Source organism: Urocitellus parryii, unplaced genomic scaffold, assembly GCF_045843805.1.
Source record: "Urocitellus parryii isolate mUroPar1 unplaced genomic scaffold, mUroPar1.hap1 Scaffold_53, whole genome shotgun sequence".
NCBI classification, from domain to species: Eukaryota; Metazoa; Chordata; class Mammalia; order Rodentia; family Sciuridae; genus Urocitellus; species Urocitellus parryii.
Window position 1 is genome coordinate 3258031 of NW_027554068.1, and position 7041 is coordinate 3265071.

The 7041-nt window shown below is 44.7% G+C and overlaps 1 non-coding gene and 1 pseudogene across 1 annotated transcript; both read left to right on the forward strand.

Annotated features, from left to right (window-relative positions):
• The first annotated feature begins 1186 nt into the window (after nt 1–1186).
• On the forward strand, nt 1187–1258 carry Trnaa-agc (transfer RNA alanine (anticodon AGC)). The gene has a single exon. It is a non-coding gene; the product is annotated as a tRNA-Ala (tRNA).
• Nucleotides 1259–5528: 4270 nt separating this feature from the next.
• LOC144252714 (stearoyl-CoA desaturase pseudogene) lies at nt 5529–6755 on the forward strand (annotated as a pseudogene).
• Nucleotides 6756–7041: the final 286 nt, after the last annotated feature.

The window sequence follows — 7041 nt, forward strand, 5'->3', positions numbered from 1 at the left end:
TATGACCAGAGGTACACAGGAACGGATCCCTGTGTTTCTTTTAGGTAACACGTCAGTGTCCCCTACCAGCCAGTGCTTGTGGTGGCTGAAAAACATGACCACAAGGAATAACAAGACTTTCGGGGTGTAATGATGCATGCCTGTAATCTCAGCCACTCAGAAGGCTGAAGCAGGAGGATCGCAAGTTCAAAGCCAGCCTCAATGGCAAAAAGCGCCCATGGATGCCATCCCCAGTACCACGAAACAAAACAAAAACAAAGTAACAAGATGGTATAGAACACAGGAAAGAGTGAGCAGTTCATTTTGGCATTTTGACTAGAATATATATAGGATATCTTGGAAAAGAAGAAGAGGGGAGAGAGAGAAAAAGAGGAGTATCACCATAAGTTAGAACCAAGTCATGGAGGCTTTGAAAGCCAAAATATGAAGCCAAACAATGGGAGTACATGAGTCTGGGTTTTGTTACTATAAAGAAATTGTTTGAGGACTGGGGTTGTGGCTCAGCCGTAGAGCGTTTGCCTAGCATGTGTAAGACCTTGGGTTCGATCTTCATCACCACATAAAAATAATTAAGTAGAATTAAGGTACTGTGTCCAACTATAACTAAAAAAAATAAATATTAAAAAAGAAAGGTTTGAGCCTCCATCCATCACTGGATTGCTTTGTAAGAGTGTAAGTGTGTGACTACCTCCTCAGATAAGGACATTTGATGCTCAGCTAAGAGGTCCAAAATTCCCCATTTCCTGATTGCTTTGCTGTTTTTACTTGTTTTCATTTAATCCTCACCATGGGACTTAGTTTTCATCTGGTGGGGAGTTGCCCCAAGGCCTTACCTTGGTTGAACTTATTTTAAATTTCCTGTCTTCCCTGAAAGTGGCTTTCTATCTCCCCACCCCAGCTTTACATCACCTGCCATTTTGATTAGCACAGCTTATGGAAATAACTCAGATCACCTTGAGATACCTAAGAAGATTAGAAAAGAGGGAAGAAGGAAGGGTGGGAAAAGAAGCAGAGAATGTCTCCTTTCTCTTAGATCCTGGTGACTGGTTCCCTGGTGACTGCATTGTCTATCCCCAAGAACTCAGTAGGGATCTACTGTCAGGCACCTTTGCTGCCCAAAGCAACTTCTCATTGATCTACTTCTGGGGATCTTGGAAAAGATGCTTTGAAAGTCTCCTCCCTGGTTGGGAGTGTAGCTCAGTGGTAAAGCTCTTGCCTAGCATGCAGGAGGCCCTGAGTTCAATCCCCAGTACCATCAAATTTTTTAAAAAAAGGTCTCCATGCCCACACTTGAGGACTTAGTAACATATAGCCCAAAATAGCGTCATAATATGCAGGTCCTCTTTCAAAAATTGTTAAGAATCCCAAATGGTGGTAGCAAAGCAGTAAACCAACCCCCATCTGACTACATGGATTGCACACTCATACAGTGGGTCACAGTTCTGAAAAAACCTCTCTCCATCCCCTGTTGTAAGGGTCCGGTGAAACGTTGGAGTAAGAGACCACAAGAGACTGTCTTATGCAATAGCAGAAGGGTAGGTTTATTTGGAGACCAGCATGCTGGGGCCCGAGCTCTCTATAGCAAAGAGAGAGAGAGAGAGCCCTGAGAACAGCTTGAGTAGAGCTTATATACTTTCCCTGGAGAGGGCAGCGAGAGAAGTTACATTTTGTAGTTTGGCAGTTGGGGACAGCTCATTCTGGGAACAAGATTAGCAGACAGTCCACAGTTAGGGACAGCACATTCTGGGAACAAGATTAGCAAACAGTTCTTAAGATTTCAACAGTGTTTTGTTAAGCATATAGAGAAACGGGGTGACAAGTACCTATTTTATTAACCTTTCCCCTGTGAAGGATCCTGGTCTCTGTCTTCCCATCACTCTGCCCACAGTGGAACATTTTATGAACACAGTTTAAGGCTTTGAAGCAGCTTCTCTTTGTATATAAAAGAATTAAGTATTATTTTTACCTTTCTTGACAGTAATAACTTTTGAGCAATTTTTTAATTTTTTTTTGTTCTACCTCTTCAATGACAACCCTGCTAACCAGTTTAACCTCAAAACTCACATGAATTCTCGAGACCTGAAGACAGCTATTGAGAAAATTACCCAGAGAGGAGGGCTTTCTAATGTAGGTGTGTGACCCCACTTCAGATAATTCTATCTTGTTGCCATGGTTCTCTTTCTATGTGGTTGTCTTCTAACATTCTATATTAAAGTAGGAAAAAAAGAATCCAAGAAATGACTCATGTAACATCTGTGTCTTTTCTAAAGTATTATAATGAGTTCAGGTGGCAAGAATTGTCAAAATATGTGTGTCATCTAGTTCCAGCTTGCTTGGTTCCTCGGGATGCCAACATTCTTCAGGACAAGCAGGACTGCTGTTGTGACTATTTCCTGGTTGGACTCCAAGTTGCCAAGATTGAACATTAAATCTCACCACCAATTCCATCAGAAAGCAGTTCAGTGCTCCTTGGGAGTCTTGTTCCAATCAGCTACTGTTGCAACAATGACTTTGCAAACAGAGTCTTGTCCTCTATTTCAAGATGAATCTTTTGTGATGTTTGAGCCTTTGGAGGAGGTAACAGATGTTCAAGATGTAATCCTCACTGGAGCATTTTATCATTTCACCCAGAGGTGACGGGGCATTAGGAAACATCAGTTTCACATTTTCACACTAACCGTGCTCAGGCTGTCAAAGAACCCATACCAATGTGTAATTAATGTATAAATGTTAGCCTTATTTGGGGGGACACAAGGGGGGATGATTATATGCTTCTCAGGGAACCTGTTCATACCATCAAAGTCCAAAGGACTGGAGATGTGGGCCACATTTGCTTGGCATGGAGAATCTATGTGCAGTGTGTAGAACTATCTTATCCTTGAGGGAGTTACAATAAATCCGATTAATTATTTTCCTCCCCCAACCCTGAGAGAACATTTTGTAGCCATCAAACATAAGAATCAAGTAAATGCAGAGCCTGTCACTTTTGAACAATGTTAAATAAACACTAAGCTGCTGTTCTCCATGCCCCAAATTCCAAAGCATCTTCATTACAAACATGATAAAGTTGATTTCTGACTTGTTCTCCACTTAAGCCTTCCATGAGCAAAATTTTACTGGAGAAAAACTTCAGAAGACAACTAACTTCCCTGAGGAGATCAGAAAGGTGTTTCAACCTAATCAGTATACCATTTTCAGTGTAGCACAGGTTTGAATTCTGCCTCTGATTCAGGGTTTGGGTTCAGAGGACAGAACACAACCAGCTGGTTCAGGTATAAAGTGATTTATTTCAGAGCATTAAACATTATGAGAATTATAGAAAGGACTGAAGAAGCAGAATTTGGGAGCTTCTTTTGGAAACAGGGCTTCCAAAGGAGCTGCTACCTCTTCCAAGATCTAGAAACAACTTTCTGAATTCTGCCACCATAACCTCTTCAGGAAACTGCTTCAGCAGGAAGACTACAATTAGGCAGCTTCTTCTACAGCTGCCACTCCAGAACCAAGTCCTCCCTGACCCATTCTTACCCACAAAAGGGCTAATCTGCACCCTCTCTCCTAACACCATTAAAGCTAGCAACCAACACAAACATGTCTGTCAATGGTGCTCCAAGATAAGTCAAATACTCTACAGATTCTCATCAGCATAAACTGCTGAAAGAAAAGTACAGCCCCTGCCTGCTGTCATCTTCTAAATCTCATGTAAATACATCAATTTGTGAAAGTAAAAGAAAGCTGAAAATCTAGATGCAAGAGAGTATGGACATTGTAGTTTTCAGACATCCAGCATCTGGTTTCAAGACCCACTACAAGCCCCGCACAATGGTGTATGCCTGTAATCCATCAGGTCTGGAGGCTGAGGCAGGAGGATTGCAAGTTCAAAGCCAGCCTCAGCAATTTAGCAAAGCCCTAAGCAATTCAGTGAGAACCTGTCCCTGAATAAAATATTTTTTAAAAAATGGCTCACGATATGACTCATTGGTTAAGTGCCCCTGAGTTCAATCCCTAGTACCAGAAGAAGAAGAAGAAGAAGAAGAAGAAGAAGAAGAAGAGGAGGAGGAGGAGGAGGAGGAGGAGGAGGAGGAGGAGGAGAGGGAGGGAGGCAGGCAGGGAGGGAGGGAGGGAAGGAAGGAAGGAAGGAAGGAAGGAAGGAAGCAACAACAACAATAAAAATCCACTGCAAGGTGGGTGGAATGTGCATCAAGCACTGGTTCACTGTGGGCTCAACTAGACTCAAGATTAGGTGGGGTCAAAGTGAACTTTTGGCTCCCTTATGGTGCCTAATATTGAGCCAGAAAGGACTACTGGAAGTTTTGGGACTTGATGGAAATTATCCCTTGGCCATGGAAGCAGTTTTCAGCAGCCAATGTTTTCCCTTAGCAACCAGGTTCAGTGCAGACAGTTCACAGGGGTTCACTAAGACACTTCTCCAGGACTTTAGATGTAACCATTTGATACTTTCATTTGACAGGTAAATATTATACTGCCCAAACCAGAGAAGCATTGAGTGTAATAATATTTACTTAAAGAAGGTGGTTGTTAGCTGTTATTAGGGATTCATTTGAGAATCTCCAAAAATAATATGTATGGCCTTGCTACCCAGATAGTACTCATACACAAGATCCTGTGTATAATTTCAGAGGATGCATGGGTATACATACACATCTCTCTCACACACACATACACACACACACTGGTTCCACACAACCCAGAAAGGGAGCCTTGTTATCCCAATTTGCCCAAGGGAACTTGGGATTTTAGCACTGATACTGGGAAATTGCTGGGAAAGTAGGATAGTTTGTCATCTAGTTGACTCTGAAAATGTCCTGAGACCCTGCACATGGGAGAAAGGCATCTCAAGGTTTCACAAAGCCTCATGATTGTTGCACTCAGCTGAAGCAGATCATTGGCCTGGAAGTCTAGACCCAGAGACCATTAGGGACGACCCAGGGCCACACAGCCAGTGGTTGGCACAGACAGGGCTAGAACACAGTCTCTCAGTTCCTGGTATAGCTCTTCCCTGGACAGCCAAACTTGGGCCCCTGGCTTGGAACTGGCGGAAAGACCACTGACCACAGAATACAGCCCTGCAGGCCCAGCAGTCCCAGGATTTAGGAAGCCCAGAGAAGGCTACTGTCACCCCAGTTCAACTCCCCTGATCCTGTGCTCTAGGACACAATTTGAGGCAGCTTAGAGATTTAGAGTGAGTCTGACCCAAGCAAATAAGAGTCCCTTTATTTCTATGAGAGTCTTTCCCTGCTACTTGCTGGTCTCTATAACTTTTTTCAAGGCAATTAGAAATTAAAGGCTTAAAATGAAACTAAGGGAGTGATGTGACAGCTGCATTGTGAATGTGCCCCAGTGCCACTAAACTGTACACTCACAAATGCCACTGAATTGTACACTTAAAACTAAAGTGGGAGTTCTGAGTGCACGTACTAGATCGCGGCTCATAAGCCGGGTTAGTCCATCGTCTGGCCTCTGCAGATCGAATTCCGCTCGGCAGTCTCGGCCCTGGGAACGTATCCCAGCATCACCGAGGCAAGATGCCGGCCCACATGCTTCAGCTCTCCAACTCCTACACCACCACCACCACCATCAGAGCGCCTCCCAAGGGGAGCCCGCAGAATGAAGGAGAGAAGTTGGAAAACCCCCCTCTCTACTCCGAAGAAGACATCCACCCTGAAATGAAAGATGACATATATGACCCCAGCTACCAGGATGCAGAGGGCCCCAGGCCCAAGTTTGAGTTTGTCTGGAGAAACATCATCCTCATGTGTCTGCTGCACCTGGGAGCCCTGTATGGGATCATACTGGTTCCCACCTGCAAGTTCTACACTTGGCTCTGGGCCTATGTGTACTATTTAATCAGTGGCCTGGGCATCACAGCAGGAGCTCATCGCCTGTGGAGCCACCGAACTTACAAAGCGTGGCTGCCCCTCTGGCTCTTCCTGATCTTTGCCAACACCATGGCGTTCCAGAATGATGTTTATGAATGGGCCCCAGATCACCGCGCCCACCACAAGTTCTCAGAAACAGATGCCGACCCTCACAACTCCCGCAGCGGCTTCTTCTTCTCTCACGTGGGTTGGCTGCTTGTGCGCAAACACCCAGCTGTCAAAGAGAAGGGGGCGACGCTGAACCTATCTGACCTAAAAGCTGAGAAGCTGGTGATGTTCCAGAGGAGGTACTACAAGCCCGCTGTCCTGTTGATATGCTTCATCCTGCCCACACTGGTGCCCTGGTTCTATTGGGGTGAAACTTTTCTAAACAGCTTGTGTGTTGCCACTTTCCTGCGATATGCTGTAGTGCTCAATGCCACCTGGGCAGCTGGTGAACAGTGCTGCCCACCTGTATGGATACCGCCCCTATGACAAGAACATTAACTCCCGGGAGAATATTCTGGTTTCCCTGGGAGTTGTGGGTGAGGGTTTCCACAACTACCACCACACCTTCCCCTATGACTACTCTGCCAGTGAGTACCGCTGGCACATCAACTTTACCATGTTCTTCATCGACTGCATGGCTGCCCTTGGCCTGGCTTATGACAGGAAGAAAGTATCCAAGACTGCCGTACTGGCCAGGATTAAGAGAACTGGAGATGGAAGCCACAAGAGTGCCTGAGTTTGGGGTTGTCCAGGTTCCTTTCCTAAAGCCATCTGGGCAGAGGTTTAATGTTCTGTTTATTAACTACTGAGTAATGCTTCCCAGATGCTAAAGACGATGACCTTAACCCATTCTAGTACAGTATTCTTGTAAATGCGCAAGGATTGAAAGGCAACAAGTCCCCTCTTTGAAGCTAGGCTGATTTTTTTTTCTCTTCTATTCCCATTGTCCTTTGCCTTGCTTGGTTCCTATCACCTTCCTTTCTCTAATCCCTCATTGCCTCCCAGGCAAGCATCTGATCAGCCATAAGTTGGTGTCCATTGTAAAAACCCAAAGGTCTTTTCTAGAGCCTAAAAGTAAAGATCTTTGCCACAGTTAACTCTCTTTTCTTGATCTCTCCTGAGCTTCCAGATTGATGGCTCTAGCTAGATATGCAAC